At 47.8% G+C, this 15,842-nt stretch overlaps 1 long non-coding RNA gene across 1 annotated transcript; it reads left to right on the top strand.

Annotated features, from left to right (window-relative positions):
- Positions 1-298: 298 nt before the first annotated feature.
- Positions 299-14,464, top strand: LOC135187104 (uncharacterized). Its single transcript, XR_010307194.1, has 3 exons — positions 299-416; positions 8,085-8,184; positions 14,413-14,464. It is a non-coding gene; the product is annotated as an uncharacterized LOC135187104 (long non-coding RNA).
- The last annotated feature ends 1,378 nt before the right edge of the window (positions 14,465-15,842 follow it).

Raw genomic sequence — 15,842 nt, forward strand, 5'->3', positions numbered from 1 at the left:
AGAGGGTAAATGATACAAATATTACTCAGTTTTGTCCTTCAGAGGCCCTAGAATGCAGAAGTTATCAAACCTAAATGACTAATTACTATTAAAAAGTGGTATGTTTGTTGCAAGGTATACCATAATAGTAGAAGAGATTCAGAGCATTTCACATCTCAGTTTTAATCTGAAAAATACATGAAAAAAAAACTCTCCCTGCTCTGTAAACCTTCCTGAAACACAGCTGAGAATTTGGACATCATTTCAAGTTTTGAGGTGTGTTTTGGTTTTGTTTCTTTTCCATCTCTTATGGAGTGTGTCCGCCCTGGGAAATCAGCAGACAGCCACGGTTTGAACCCCCAGTGCTCACACAGTGTAGTTCAGACTCTCTCAGACGTGGAGGAACCCAGCTGGACAGCAGGAACCCTTCATGAAAGGCAAGTGAAACTGCTCATGAAGTCTGTGCAGAATAGCTGATATATACTTTTTATTCAGTTCACAGTTTAGTGACATTAATTATGTATGTGCCTGTCTGGTTGCTGTCACTTAATTCTTAAGCATTACTGGTCATTAAGAAAAGGGGAAAAATAGGTAGAATCTGGAAATAGCAGTGAGGCAAATCAGCCAAGCCACTGATTAAATCTGTGCTGAGCAAGGTAGCCCTTTAATTTTACAATAATGTATAATGGCAATTCATAAGCACTATTAAAGCATATGTTAAAACATATGGCCACCAGGTTTCACCATGCAGCTGAGCCTTGACTTTACCCAGATAGAATAGAGTAAACTAGACTAGAATAGAATCAACCAGGTTGGAAGAGACCTCCAAGCTTGTCCAGTACAACCTAGCACCCAGCCCTGTCCGATCAACTAGACCATGGCACTGAGTGCCTCATCCAGACATGGCCTCAATCACATCTCTGGGCTACCTGTTCCAGTATTTCACCACTCATGTTGCAAGCAACTTCCTCCTAATGTCCAACCTAAATTTATCCTGCTCCAGTTTCAAACTGTTGCCCCTCATCCTGTCACCACAAGCCCTTCGCAGCAGCCCCTCCCCATCCTTCCTGTAGGTTCTCTTCAGATACTGAATTATAGAATCAAGCAGGTTGGAAGAGACCTCCAAGCTTGTCCAGTCCAACCTAGCACCCAGCCCTGTCCAATCCACTAGACCATGGCACTAAATGGCTTTTCTTAAGCACCTCCAGGGACAGTGAGGAGAAAGTTCTTCCCTGAGAGAGTCATTGGACACTGGAATGGGCTGCCCGGGGAGGTGGTGGAGTCGCCGTTCCTGGAGCTGTTCAAGGCAGGATTGGACGTGGCACTTGGTGCCATGGTCTGGCCTTGAGCTCTGTGGTAAAGGGTTGGACTTGATGATCTGTGAGGTCTCTTCCAACCCTGATGATACTGTGATACTGTGTGATACTGTGACTCCACCACCTCCCTGGGCAGCCCATTCCAATGCCAATCACTCTCTCTGCCAACAACTTCCTCCTGACATCCAGCCTAGACCTCCCCCAGCACAACTTGAGGCTATGTCCCCTTGTTCTGTTGCTACTTGCCTGGCAGAAGAGCTATCTACCCAGAGACTAAGTCAGGGCTGGGGTCACTTGCCTTGCACACTGTTGGAGAGCTTGCAGTCTAGCCCTAGATGGAATGCTATTGTCAGCTGTTACAGCAGGAAGAACTGGTGGTTAGGGAAGAAGCAGAGATGTGCATAGCCTGAAGCATAGAGGTTTTCAGGAAACAGAATTTCTTCTAAAGCCTATGAAGGAAATATTTTGTGGAGGTTACCTAGGGAATATATTTGATGATTTTCTGAAAGGAAGAAACCTTTTGACCTTTTTTAGCCTTATTAAAAAAAAATATGAAGTTCATGAAAGCATAAACAGCAATGATGGTTCTGGCTGGTTTGCACAACTATTTTTGCACAAGTTGCAAGTGCACAGGCTGGTCTTCCACCAAACAAATTGAGTGGGGCTGAGAGTTACAAATAACCCAATTTAACCTCAAGCCAGCTATTCTGTGCTTACCTGTGTGTAAATGAGAAATAGATGTTAGATTGCCTTTTAAAAACAGTGTCTTCAGTCTTCCCAAACCCAGGAATTAACTTCTGGACACTGAAGACATTTATAAGGGAAAATAATTGGTCCTAGCTGAGAACCAGACTGGTTTTGCAGTCACAGTATTCCCTGTGAGGAGAGGCTGAGGGAGCTGGAGGTGTGCAGCCTGAAGAAGAGGAGGCTCAGGGCAGAGCTCATTGCTGTCTACAACTACCTAAAGGGAGGCTGTAGCCAGGTGGGGTTGGGCTCTGCTGCCAGGCACCCAGCAACAGAACAAGGGGACACAGTCTGAAGTTGTGCCAGGAGAGGTCTAGGCTGGATGTTAGGAGGAAGTTGTTGGCAGAGAGAGTGATTGGCATTGGAATGGGCTGCCCAGGGAGGTGATGGAGGCACCATCCCTGGAGGTGTTGAAGCAAAGCCTGGCTGAGGCACTTAGTGCCATGGTCTGGTTGATTGGCCAGGGCTGGGTGCTAGGTTGGGCTGGATGATCTTGGAGGTCTCTTCCAACCTGGTTGATTCTATGATCAAGGCAATGGCAATACACTGGTTTTGCAGTGTGGCTGTTTGCCACCACTCAGAAGGGGCTGTTTGAGGGAAGGAATGCAACAGTGACCCAGAAAACGTTTTCAGATTGTTTTGATCATCCTCTTTGTTGTCAACCATACTGGGGTGAAAGACTGAGCCCTCACTGCACAGCAGAGAGCAAACAGCAGTAAGGCTGAGGAGCTGATCCAAGTCCTGCAATTACACAGTGATGGATTTTAACACAAGGTTTTGGTACTACATCTGTAGTTAGAATTTGAGCTGATGAATTCACCTCCAGTTGACTATAACTCAAAAAGAAGAATTCCTACAAACGCTCATTGTTGTTTAGCACCATTCAGGCAGGAACTGGTTGAGCCACCTTTGTGCCCCTTCCTGAGCTGGGTTTTTGGGGTGGCATATGGTCACCTATCACTGGGAAAGATTGCCTTGAAAAGAAATGTGCTAAGATCTGGGTGTGTAAACATGGAGGCTGTGTTGTTGCTTCTTTGTGTTGCCAGAAGAGTTGTTATGATGACAGATATTCTGTGTCTACTTCTGGGCCCCCTCAATTGAAGAGAGACGTTGAGATGCTGGAAGGTGTCCAGAGAAGGGCAACAAGGCTGGTGAAAGGCCTGGAACACAAACCCTGTGAGGAGAGGCTGAGGGAGCTGGGGGTGTCCAGCCTGGAGAAGAGGAGGCTCAGGGCTGACCTCATTGCTGTCTACAACTACATGAAGGGAGGTTGTAGCCAGGTGGGGGTTGATCTCTTCTCCCAGGCAACCAGCAATAGAAGAAGGGGACACAGTCTCAAGCTGTGCTGGGGGAGGTATAGGCTGGATGTCAGGAAGAAGTTCTTCACAAAGAGAGTGATTTCCCATTGGAACAGGCTGCCCTGGTCTTAGTTGATTGAATAGGGCTGCCTGATAGGTTGGACTAGATGATCTTGGAGGTCTCTTCAACCTGGTTGATTCTATGATTCTATTAACATTTTGATTGAAGCAAGCAACCTGCCAAACCACCTGTAGGTGAGCTGCTGATGCAGGCTGATGCCCAGCTCATTGTGACAAACTCAACTTGTACACCGTTTAGGAGGATTTTCACAGCCTGGTCAGTAGTTTGGCAGGGTTTCCAGCTTCCCAGCAGCATCTCTCTTATGATCTCAGAGTGTCTCTAAGAGCAGAATGGCAATTTGCTGCTACTAAAAGCCACTCACAAGAGCAGAGTCGTTTCTGCAAGAGATCAGAGATCTCAAAGTCAGGACAAGGGCAGTTCCACTTACAAATTAAACTGGGGCTGGGTATATGATTTAGACTGGATGTTAGGAAGAAATTCTTTACAGTAAGTGTTGGGAGACCCTGAAACAGACTGCCCAATGAGGTCATGGATGCTCCCTTCCTAGAGGTGTTCAAGGCCAGGTGGGATGAGGCCTTGAGCAGCCTGGTCTAATGGAAGCTGTCAGTATCCATGGCAGGAAGATTGGAACTACCTGATCTTTAAAGTTCCTTCCAACCCAAACCATTTGATGATTCGTGATGGTTTGGGTGTTCCCCACCCCCACACACTTTGGAAATCACCCAGACTAGACTCAGCTGGTTCTGGAAATTGAATGAAGCTTATATTTACAGCTTAGCACAGTGTACAAGCAGATGTTTACAGTATATACAGTTGCAGACAGAAATATACAAGGTAAAAGGTAATACAGGAACACAACAGCCCTCCCAGAAACCTGAGTCCCCAGGAGGGGCTCTCAACCACCCCTTCACCTTCCCACTCCCCCTCAGCCTTACCCCAGTGCCAAGAAAGAATGGAGGTTGGGCCAGGGGGTTAGGAAGCAAAGTGGATTAGTCAGAGAAACAGCAGATAGGTTAGAGAGAGAGATGCAGCTCCAAGCTCCCCAGCAGGAGTAGTGAGTTATCTATGTTTTGATTCTTATACATCTCAGCAAGCCTATGAGTGCAGTAGACATCACCATTGTTTTGCCTCCACAGCCTGTAATCTAATTCTTCTCACCAAAACATTGTAGCCAGCTTCAAACTAGCACATGATTCTATGATACTTACATTTCCTTGGGTCTTTCTTTATCAGGCATGAGTTTTGACAAATACATGACCCTCCATCTTTGTGTTTTCTTTTTCTGCTTAGACTCTGTGGAAAAGAACAAGGGAGAAAGGTAGGAAAGTTCAATTCTAAAGACCCCATCTGTCCATTGAGGAGCAGCCTTTCACTAAATCCACTCAGGTGGAGAAGTGCTATTCCAAATGGGAAGAAAACTCTGGCAGCAACGTGCAAAGAAAGCACAGCAGTGGGGTTGTGCCAGGCATACGAAAGTACTCAGCTTCAAAGGACAGGTCATGTAAGGTAATCAAGAGCATGATTGGGTGCAGAACAGATTAGTCAGATGAGATTAGTACAAAGGCTGTCAATAAACCAGACCTGAGGCCAGGAAAAGGAGGAGAATTAACAAGAGGAAACCAAGTCTTCATAACAACCAAAAACCACATGGTATTATGAGCAAAAGGAAGCAATAATCAAATGAATGCTTTCAGAAAAAAAACCTAACTGGTGCTTTTTAAATATGCAGCATGCATCCTGTACGACAGCAGGACCTTCTGAACCCACAGCCTCTGCTGTTGTTTCTCATTAATAGCATCTTACATTATTTATTGCTACAATAATATCATTAGAAGTAACAATAAAAGTAATAATATGTGTCCTCAGGGTCAGCACAGGCTTCAGACCTCCAAGGATAACCAGCAATAGAACAAGGGGACACGGTCTCAAGTTGTGCCAGGGTAGGTATAGGCTGGATGTTAGGAAGAAGTTCTTCCCAAGGAGAGTGATTGGCATTGGAATGGGCTGCCCAGGGAGGTGGTGGAGGCACCATCCCTGGGGGTCTTCAAGACAAGACTGGATGAGGCACTTAGTGCCATGGTCTGGTTGACTGGATAGGGCTGGGTGATAGGTTGGACTGGGTGATCTTGGAGCTCTATTCCAACCTGGTTGATTCTATGATTCTATAAGGATACATTTGTTTGGAACACTTCATGATGAAGGACTGCTTAGAAGGTCCTGTGGTGATTGAACAAAGTTTGGGTAATGGTTTGAAACTGGAGCAGGACTGATTTAGGTAGGACATCAGGAGGAAAGTTGTAGTGAACACGTAGGAACAGGTTGCCCAGGGATGTAAGCTGATCCTGTTGGAGGTGTCCCTGCTCACTGCAGAATAATTGGACAAGATGACCTTTGAGGGTCCCTTCCAACTCAATGCAGTCTGTGAATCTGTGGCCCAAAATAGTGGGAATGTTTGAGTTTTCTTTCTAGCTATAATTTGGACACCTTCTGACAGATTCAACTCCTAAAAACAATATGAAGAAATTTTGGTTGCTATCTGTCCTGAAGTCCTTAGTCTCTGAGTTAAACATCCAAGCATTCTTTTCTAAGGTATGTGCCTCTGCTCCTTTTAGCTTCCCTGATTCCAAGTTGCCAGCTACCACTCCAGCTTGCCAGTAGGAATACACTCAGTAATCTGGATCTGCTCCTTTTAACTTCCCTGATTCCAAGTTGCCAGCTACCACTCCAGTTTGCCAGTAGGAATACACTCAGTAATCTGGATCTGCTCCTTTTAACTTCCCTGATTCCAAGTTGCCAGCTACCACTCCAGTTTGCCAGTAGGAATACACTCAGTAATCTGGATCTGCTCCTTTTAACTTCCCTGATTCCAAGTTGCCAGCTACCACTCCAGTTTGCCAGTAAGAATCCACTCAGTAATCTGGATCTGCTCCTTTTAGCTTCCCTGATTCCAAGTTGCCAGCTACCACTCCAGCTTGCCAGTAGGAATCCACTCAGTAACCTGGATCTGCTCCTTTTAACTTCCCTGATCCCGAGTTGCCAGTTACCACTCCAGTTTGCCAGTAGGAAAACACTCAGTAATCTGGATTGCAGAGAGGTCAATAAGATATTATGGCTGAGAACAGGCAAAGGCAAATCCTTTAGCAGGATTTTAATCCATCAGCTTTAGAGTATGAACCTCCAGGACTCTGGCTTAGTCAAGGCAAAGTGGAGAGATGTCTTGGAAACTGGTTGAAGGACAGGGCTCAGAGTGTTGTTGTCAGTGGCTGAGTGCCTGGCTGGAGGCCCGTGGCAAACTGTGTCCCTCAGGGGTTATTAGTGGGTCCAGTCAAATGACAAATGTTCATCAATGTGGACATGGAGGCAGCTTGATTTTTAACACAAAAAATGCCTTTTATAATTTGACCTGTTTCATTCAGCCTGAGGAGAATCAGCCAAAGCCAAAGTGTATCCTGACTCAGGCTGTCAGGCTGACTGCTCTTCCCTCTGCTCTCCATGCAGCCAGCAGTAAGCCTAGGTGGCCATGAAGGTCAATGGCATCCTGAGCTGTATCAACTCCAGTGTGTCCAGCAGGAGTAGGGAAGAGATTGTGCCCCTGTATTTGGCACTTTTGAGGTGACAGCTTGAGTACTGTGTCCAGTTCTGGGCACATAGTACAGGAGAGGTCCTGGAGTGTGTCTGGAGAAAAGCACTGAGGCTGGTGAGGGGTTTGGAGGGCATGGATATGAGGAATTGCTGAGGGAGCTGGGGTTGATTAGTCTAGAGAAGAGAAAGCTTAGGGGAAAGCTTTTTGCTCTCTACAACTACCTGAAAGGAGGTTGGAGAGGGGTTGGTGTTGGTCTCTTTTCCCACTTAACTAGAAATAGGTCAAGAGGAAATGGGTTTAAGTTGTGCCAGGGAAGTTTAGAGTGCACATTAGGAAAAACTTCCTTACTGAGAGTGGCATTGGAACAGGATGCCCAGGGAGATGGTGCAGTCCCCATCTCTGGAGATGTTCAAGCAGTGTATAGATATGTTGCTTTAGGATATGGTTTAGTGCTCATGGTACACTTGAACTCAATGATCTTAAAGGTCGTTTCCAACCTCAGTGCTTCTATGAGATATCAGCAACTTGAGGCAGCTAATAATAGGAGCCATGAAGAAACATGCTCTAAATAATGCTGCCTGTGAGCCATGGGAGAAGGAAGACAGGAGGTAAGAGATGAAGGGCAGTAGCTCTGAGGGTGATGCATCCTTCCACCTGAAACGTCCGGGCAGCAGCCTGCTGGAACCAGGCTGCTGTGGGCAGGAGCCTTCGTGGCAGGAGGCTCTTGGACTAGGTGAACCAGATGATCTTCAGACGGCCCCGCGGGTTTGTGTTTCTGTGTAATCCATTTGCCAGCCTCTCAACCATGCAGCAGAGCCAAGTCCTGCCGCGGCATCCCTCAAGGCACAGTGCACTTCTCCCCGGCTCTCTGATCTCCTTCTGCCACTTCATGGCCATCTCCTGAAGTGCAGCTCCGTCAGTAACGGCCTTTGTTGGGATCTTTCCCTGTTATCAGCAGGAAAAACAGATAGAAGGAACTAGGCTCTGGCAGTGACAACACAGTGATGTGCAGGCAGCACTTAGAATGGACTCGAAGCTTTTCCCTTCCCGTTCCTACCCTTTATTTTGTCTCTTTCTCCCAGCTCCTGACAACAATCCAACAGCATACACATTGCCTGTAAGCTATCCCATGGAATGCCAAGGGAATTCCAAAGGATCTGTGGCACCTGCTTCAGTTACTTGGTAAGATGAGGTCTGTAGCAATGCCTTTTAGCTTGTTCCCTGTTTTGCTTACTTGTAGTCACTCAGGTCACAGGTTTCTGCCTGTTCCCTGTTCTGCTTACTTGTGGTCCCTCAGGTCACAGATTTCTGCCTGTTCCCTGTTCTGCTTACTTGTGGTCTCTCAGGTCACAGGTTTCTGCCTGTTCCCTGTTCTGCTTACTTGTGGTCCCTCAGGTCACAGGTTTCTGCCACTGACTGCTCTTGCAGCAGTTCTCATCTAAGTAAGTAGGTATAGGCTGGATATTAGGAAGAAGTTCTTCACAGAGAGAGTGATTTCCCATTGGAATGGGCTGCCCAGGGAGGTGGTGGAGGCACTGTCCCTGGGGGTCTTCAAGAAAAGACTGGATGAGGCATTTAGTGCCATGGTCTGGTTGATTGGTTAGGGCTGGGTGCTAAGTTGGACTGGATAATCTTGGAGGTCTCTTCCAACCTGGTTGATTCTATGATTCTATGAACACTGGGGTTACCCACACTGGCACTTCAGTGTGAGAAATGGACCTGCTGTTCTCCATCTTCCCTTTGCTTTCACCAGATACCTCCTCAAACCTTTGATGTATTCCCCCCCATCCCTAACTAGAAATGAAGAGTTAGCAAGGAGAGGATCTTTACTCTCTTTCCTATAGGTAGTGCCCACATGCATATCTGCATGAAAATAACTGAGGACTTGGTCAAAATTTCCCCAAACCAGGTCCAATAGGTACACACCTTAGAGTGAGTTTTCTCATGGGTGGATAGAAAGTACAGCATAAAATTCTTCCCTCTTTAACCTCTTGACCTTGGTGGCCACTCAGCAGCTGTTATCTTAGAAATAAGGATTTTCATTCCCACTCTCCTATCTTCAGGCACAGACTAGAGGATAACATCATGTTCAAACATCACAGTGCTCTGTCAAGGTTAATGACAGAGTGCCCTGGCAGCAAGTATGCTGATGACACCAAACTGGGTGCAGTGGCTGCCACACCAGGAGCCTGTGCTGCCATTCAGCCAGACTTGGACAGGCTGGAGGGGTGGGCAGGGAAAAATTGAATGAAATTCAACAAGGGCAAGTGTAGAGTCTTGCACCTGGGAAGGAACAACCCCAGGGATTAGTATAGGCTGGGGACTGACCTGCTGAAGGCAGCAAAGGGGCAAAGGATTTGGAGGACCTAGCTGATGGGAGGTTGACCATGAGCCAGCAATGTGCACTTGTGGCCAGGAGGGCTGATGCCATTCTGGGGTGTATTAGAAGGGCTGTGATTAGTAGGTCGAGAGATGTTCTTCTGCCCCTCTACTCTGCTCTGGTGAGGCCACATCTGGAGTACTGTGTCCAGTTCTGGGCCCCCCAGATCAAGAGGGACATAGAAATGCTTGAGAGAGCCCAGCACAGAGCCAGAGCGATGATTAAGGGAATGGAACATCTCTGTTACGAGGAGAGACTGAGGGAGCTGGGGCTGTGCTGCTGGGAGAAGTGGAGACTGAGGGCTGACCTCATCAGTGGTCATGAGTATGTTAAGAGTGAGTGCCAGGAGGCTGGATCCAGGCTCTGCTGGGTGATGCACAATGACAGGACAAGGGGCAATGAGTGGAAACTGAGGTTTAGGAACATTTAAACATGAGGAGGAATTTTCTCCCTGTGAGGGTGACAGAGCCCTGGAACAGGCTGCCCAGGGAGATTGTGGAGTCTCCCTCTCTGGAGATATTCAAAACCCACCTGGATGCATTCCTGTGTGATCTGCTCTGGCAGGGAGGTTGCACTGGATGAGCTTTCGAGGTCCCTTCCAGCCCCTGGCATTCTGTGTCTCACTTGTATTAATATCAATACAGACATTTTCAGATACCCATACAGATGTTGCCTAGAAGCCATTTCACTGACCCAGGCCATAGGTGGAATGCAGAAGTGCCCAGATAGGCTGTGTCCATGGATACTTTCCCAGCTGCAATGACTGCCTGGAATGAGGATGGCTTGGCTTTTTCTCTCTGTGGTGTAAATCCTGGTGGCAAAAGGACTAGCCAGTATCAGGGTGAAGATCAGTGTGGTGGGCAGGCAGTGGAGAGTTTGAAAGTATAACAATTGAGATGAACTCATGAGGTCAATTAGGCAGGGAAATAACACATCAGGGAATGACACAAAGAGAAATTCCTGGCAGGAAGGACTCTGTGAGGTGCTAGAAGGTTTCACTGCACAGGTCTGTCCCCTATAGCTATTTGCCTTAGGTGATCCTACTCGGCAGGGGAGATGAAGCTGGTGAGGGGCCTGGAGCACAGCCCTCTGAGGAGAGGCTGAGAGAGCTGAGGGTGTGCAGCCTGAAGAAGAGGAGGCTCAGGGCAGAGCTCATTGCTGTCTACAACTACCTGAAGGGAGGCTGTAGCCAGGTGGGGTTGGGCTCTTCTGCCAGGCAGCCAGCAACAGAACAAGGGGACACAGTCTGCAGTTGTGCCAGGAGAGGTCTAGGCTGGATGTTAGGAGGAAGTTGTTGTCAGAGAGAGTGATTGGCATTGGAATGGGCTGCCCTGGGAGGTGGTGGAGTTGTCGTCCCTGAAGGTGTTCAAGCAAAGCCTTGGTTTAGTTGACTGGATAGGGCTGGGTGCTAGGTTGGACTGGATGATCTTGGAGGTCTCTTCCAACCTGGTTGATTCTATGAACATGGTGATCTCAGGAGGTGCCTTTCAACCTCTGCTGTTCTATGGTTCTGTGATTCTGTGACACAGGGAGTCTCCAGCTTTGCAAGAAGGCTCAGTGGTCTTTGGAGAAGGATAATTTCTTTGTGAGGCTAGCAGTGGTCTTTGGCTGTTTGTCTCCTGGTGCCATGTGTCTGGGGCAGTCTTCCTGGGAAGCCATTGCACGTTTCTCAAGTGACTCAGTGGCTACTGCCCAGAGCACTTTGGGAATGATTTCACAGTATCACAGTATCATCAGGGTTGGAAGAGACCTCACAGATCATCAAGTCCAACCCTTTACCACAGAGCTCAAGGCCAGACCATGGCACCAAGTGCCATGTCCAACCTTGCCTTGAACAGCCCCAGGGACAGCGACTCCACCACCTCCCCGGGCAGCCCATTCCAGTGTCCAATGACTCTCTCAGTGAAGAACTTTCTCCTCGCCTCCAGCCTAAATCTCCCCTGGTGCAGCCTGAGGCTGTGTCCTCTCGTTCTGGTGCTGGCCACCTGAGAGAAGAGAGCAACCTCCTCCTGGCCACAACCACCCCTCAGGTAGTTGTAGACAGCAATAAGGTCACCCCTGAGCCTCCTCTTCTGCAGGCTAAACAATCCCAGCTTCTCCCTCTCTTACCGTTTGCAGTGTCCCCGTGGCAGGTGTGTTGCTTGTGATGACTGTGACTGTGGTTTGGCACACAGCAGTGACATACCAAGCAGATGAGCTGGCTGGAGGTACGTCACAGCCCATCTGCCTGGTTTCAATAGGCTTCCTGCACTGGGGCACTTCCTCCTCGCTCAGTAGGCAGCCAAAAAAGGCTGCTCATGTGTAGCATCTTTATTCCATTTGACCTTTTCAGAGTGTTATTTCACACCCGTGCTGGAAAGTTTGTATTTCCTTCTGTAAATATTTGGATTGTGCTCCATTTCAGCAAGAGGTGTTGTGGCAACAAAAGGTGGTCCTTCTTTCCTCCACTGCCTTCAGTGTGGAGAATGAAGTATGACAGCTTAGCTGGAAATTCTGAAGCCTGAGGTTGGAGGGTAGCAGAGCCCTGCAGAGGGACCTTGCCAGGCTGGATGGGTGGGCAGAGGCCAATGGGATGAGATTGAACAAGGCCAAGTGCAGGGTTCTGCACTTTGGCCACAACAACCCCAAGCAGCACTACAGGCTGGGGACAGAGTGGCTGAGAGCAGCCAGGCAGAGAGGGACCTGGGGGTGCTGGTAGAGAGTAGCTGAAGATGAGCCAGCAGTGTGCCCAGGTGGGCAGCAGAGCCAATGGCATCCTGGCCTGCATCAGGAACAGTGTGGCCAGTAGGACAAGGGAGGTTATTCTGCTCCTGTGCTCAGTACTGGTCAGGCCACCCCTTGAGTACTGTGTCCAGTTCTGGGCTCCTCAATTCAAGAGAGATGTTGAGGTGCTGGAACATGTCCAGAGAAGGGCAACAAAGCTGGTGAGGGGCCTGGAACACAAACCCTATTGAGGAGAGGCTGAGGGAGCTGGGGGTGTTTAGCCGAAAGAAGAGGAGGCTCAGGGCAGAGCTCATTGCTGTCTACAACTACCTGAAGGGAGGCTGTAGCCAGGTGGGGTTGGTCTCTTCTGCCAGACAACCAGCAACAGAACAAGGGGACACAGCCTCAAGTTGTAGCAGGGGAGGTCTAGGCTGGATGTTAGGAGGAAGTTGATGGGAGAGAGAGTGATTGGCATTGGAATGGGCTGCCCAGGGAGGTGGTGGAGTTGCCATCCCTGGAGGTGTTGAAGCAAAGCCTGGCTGAGGCACTTTGTGCCATGGTCTGGTTGACTGGACTGGGCTGGGTGCTAGGTTGGACTGCCTGAATCTACAATTCTATGATTCTGTAAGGCTATAACCCACAAAGAACTGTAATTCAAGTGGGAACTGTTTAGATCTTGGCTCTGTGTTCAGACCTGAAGGACATATATGCTTGAATTTGACCTGAGATGAGACTACAAGCTGAACCAGAGTTCTATCTAGACACACTTGGTCAGGCTTTGTGATTAGCATGCAGATATTTTCCCTAGAGGTGCTAGATGCTAATCCCTCTTCTCTGCATTGATCTTAGCCAGCCACAAGGTGTCAACAGAGTGTAGCAGATGCTGACTGAGGTTCTGCTACAGCATCTCTTGCCTGCTAATACCTTTAAAATCTGTCTTCTGCTGGGTTATTTGAACAGCTAATTCCAAAATTTCAGGTCTGATCAAATCTTTGATGCTTGATTTATTTAATCAACGAAGCCTTCCCATGCAATGTGTTTAGAGGGGAGGGGGAATTAGGAATTGCTGTAGATGGCTGAAGTAAAAAATTATGTGAGAAGCCACATGCTGCAGGCTACAGATACTGTCTATCTCTGTGCTTCAGCCGTTGAGATGGTACACTTCTGGAGCCTAATTTATTACTTTTCCAGATATGAGAAGTGACCACGGGCAACAGACACAACATGAGTTAACTTTCCACAGTAAGAAGCCAAAATATCTGGATGGCCTGGTGCCTGTGCTCATTTCTGGGCAGTGCAATTACCAGCGAGGCAACATAAACATGAAATAAACCAAACCCCAGTGTTAAACAGGTTGGGTCTGTCTTTTCCAGACACAGAATTTAGTGTTGTATTAAATTAAAAACCCAAATATCCAAAAGGAGTCAGAACTAAAGCAAAGGTTTGAATAAAGCAGGGGAGAGACACTGAGGTGCTGGAGTGGGTGCAGAGAAGGGCGATGAGGCTGGGGTGAGGTCTGGCAAACATGACCTCTGAGGAGTGGCTGAGGGAGCTGGGGGTGTTTGGTCTGGAGAAGAGGAGGCTGAGAGAGGACCTTATTGCCCTCTACAACTACCTAAACGGGGGTTGTGGTGAGGCTGGAGCTGGTCTCTTCTCCCCAGTTACTAATGATAGAACAAGAGGAAATGGCCTCAAGTTGCGTCAGGGGAGGTTTAGGTTGGATGCTGGGTAGAAATTCTTTCCTGAGCAGGTGGTCAGGCACTGGAACAGGCTGCCCAGGGAGGTGGTAGAGTCACCATCCCTGGAGGTGTTTAAAAGGAGAGTGGATGTGGTGCTTGAAGCTGTGGTCCAGTGCTGAAGGATGCTGGGATGAAGGCTGGGCTGGCTGATCCTGGTGGTCCTTTCCAACCATAGCAATTCATAGTGCTTAGATGTTGTGCTGAGGGATTTGGGTTAGTCACAGACTTGTCAGTGTGAAACTAATGATTGGACTCAATGGTCTTGAAGGGCTTTTCCAATCTAGGAAATTCTGTGATTCTGTGATTACGAAGGATGTGGAAGCAATTTGGGTTTGTACACCCACAGGGGGTTAGGATCCAGGGAAGAAGGGCTGACTGTAAATGGGAATGAAAGTCCGTTAGGAAGATGACTCCTAGAACTGTGCTCTCTTTGAAGTGCAAATTAATGAGTTTGGCTAAGAAATTTCAAAGGGGTAAAGAATTTAGCTCCTATTGAATGCAAGAGTCTTTTGGGCACTTCATAGCCAGAGTCTGCTTTGAAAGTCACAGCTTACACTATTAATTTTAATGAGTCTTTTTCCACTGCAGGAGAAGGGAGCAGATCCATGACAGAGAGATGAACAGGGGCAGTAAAAGAAAGAAAGTTTCTTTTTATTGCAGTCTTTCTTTATAGATTATTGAACTTTCCCCAGTCTACTCAGTCAAGTACAAAAGTGCATGTAACAGGTTAGAGGCAAAAGGTTGCTACATGACAGCCTTCATTTGTGTTCTCTGCATTGTGCCCTCTGCAAAGTGGAGCAGATCATGCCATAAAACAACAGCACTTGGTACGTTTCTTAAAAGGACAAAGGGATCTGTCTATGCAAAGAGATGATTTTTGTTCAGCTCCTAAACCAGCTGTGACACCACACAGTCCTTTGAGAGATATTTTGTTAGGCCACAGGTCTGTGTTGGAGGTCAGAAGAGCAATAGCAATAGATGCATCGAGCTCCCTGCAGCTCCCTGAGGGTAGGCTGGGACAACAATCAGGAAACCTGCAAGGCCTGTGGGAATAAAAAAGTTGCTATTCTTGTTCTTCTCCTTTGCATTTCTTTTCATCCTCTTTCACACACTGAAATGTTTCTGTCATTTCTAGTTACAGCATGGAGTAGTCCTTAAAGTGTCCTGTACTCCTTGTTCTTCTGACAGGTGCTGTAAGGTAACTACCACCTAGAAGGTGTGCTTGTGCTTTGATGGCTCAGGACCCAGGTCCTCACTTGGGTCTCAGCACAGCCTTTGATGCCACTGGGTATAGGAGCATTCCTCTCCTGTTGGCAAGAGGACTCTGCAGGTAAGTCCAGATGTTTCTGAATTGGGTTATATTACAAGTAGCTTGCTTACTTTCTTCCTCTGAGCTTGAGGTTTCTTCAAAGGTGCATTTTAACTCCTTACATTTAGAAGTTAACCTCCTGTGCAGCAGCAGCATCTGGCTAGTCTTGCGCTTCCTGCCAGTCACACCACGCTCAAACATGCAGGGACATAAGCCAGCCCACCAAGGAGGGATACAGGGCAAGGTGATGCTGCAAAGGAAAAGGGAGCTCTAAATGGTGCTGCCTCTCTGCCACTGTATGCACTGGAGAGGAGGCTGAAGGTCAAAAAGCACTTTTACTGTCTTCTGCAATTGCATACATCCAGTATAACATAGAATCATAGAACTGTCAGGGCTGGAAAAGACCTCAAGGATCATCTTGCTCCAACCCTCCTGCCACAGGCAGGGACACCTCACACTGGATCCAGTTGCTCAGAGCCCCATCCAGCCTGGACTTAAAAATCCCCAGGGATGGGGCTTCTACCACCTGCCAAGGCAACCTCTTCCAATGTCTCACAACCCTCACAGTGAAGAACTTTTTCCTAACTCCCAATCTAAATCTACCCACTTCTAGTTTTGCTTCCACTCCCTCTCGTCCTGGCACCGTGCAGGAGCACAACCTGTTGAGGGAACCTCATGTGGAAATTCTTGATGCTGCCTGGAATGTGTG

Source organism: Pogoniulus pusillus, chromosome 26, assembly GCF_015220805.1.
Source record: "Pogoniulus pusillus isolate bPogPus1 chromosome 26, bPogPus1.pri, whole genome shotgun sequence".
In the NCBI taxonomy this organism is placed as follows: Eukaryota; Metazoa; Chordata; class Aves; order Piciformes; family Lybiidae; genus Pogoniulus; species Pogoniulus pusillus.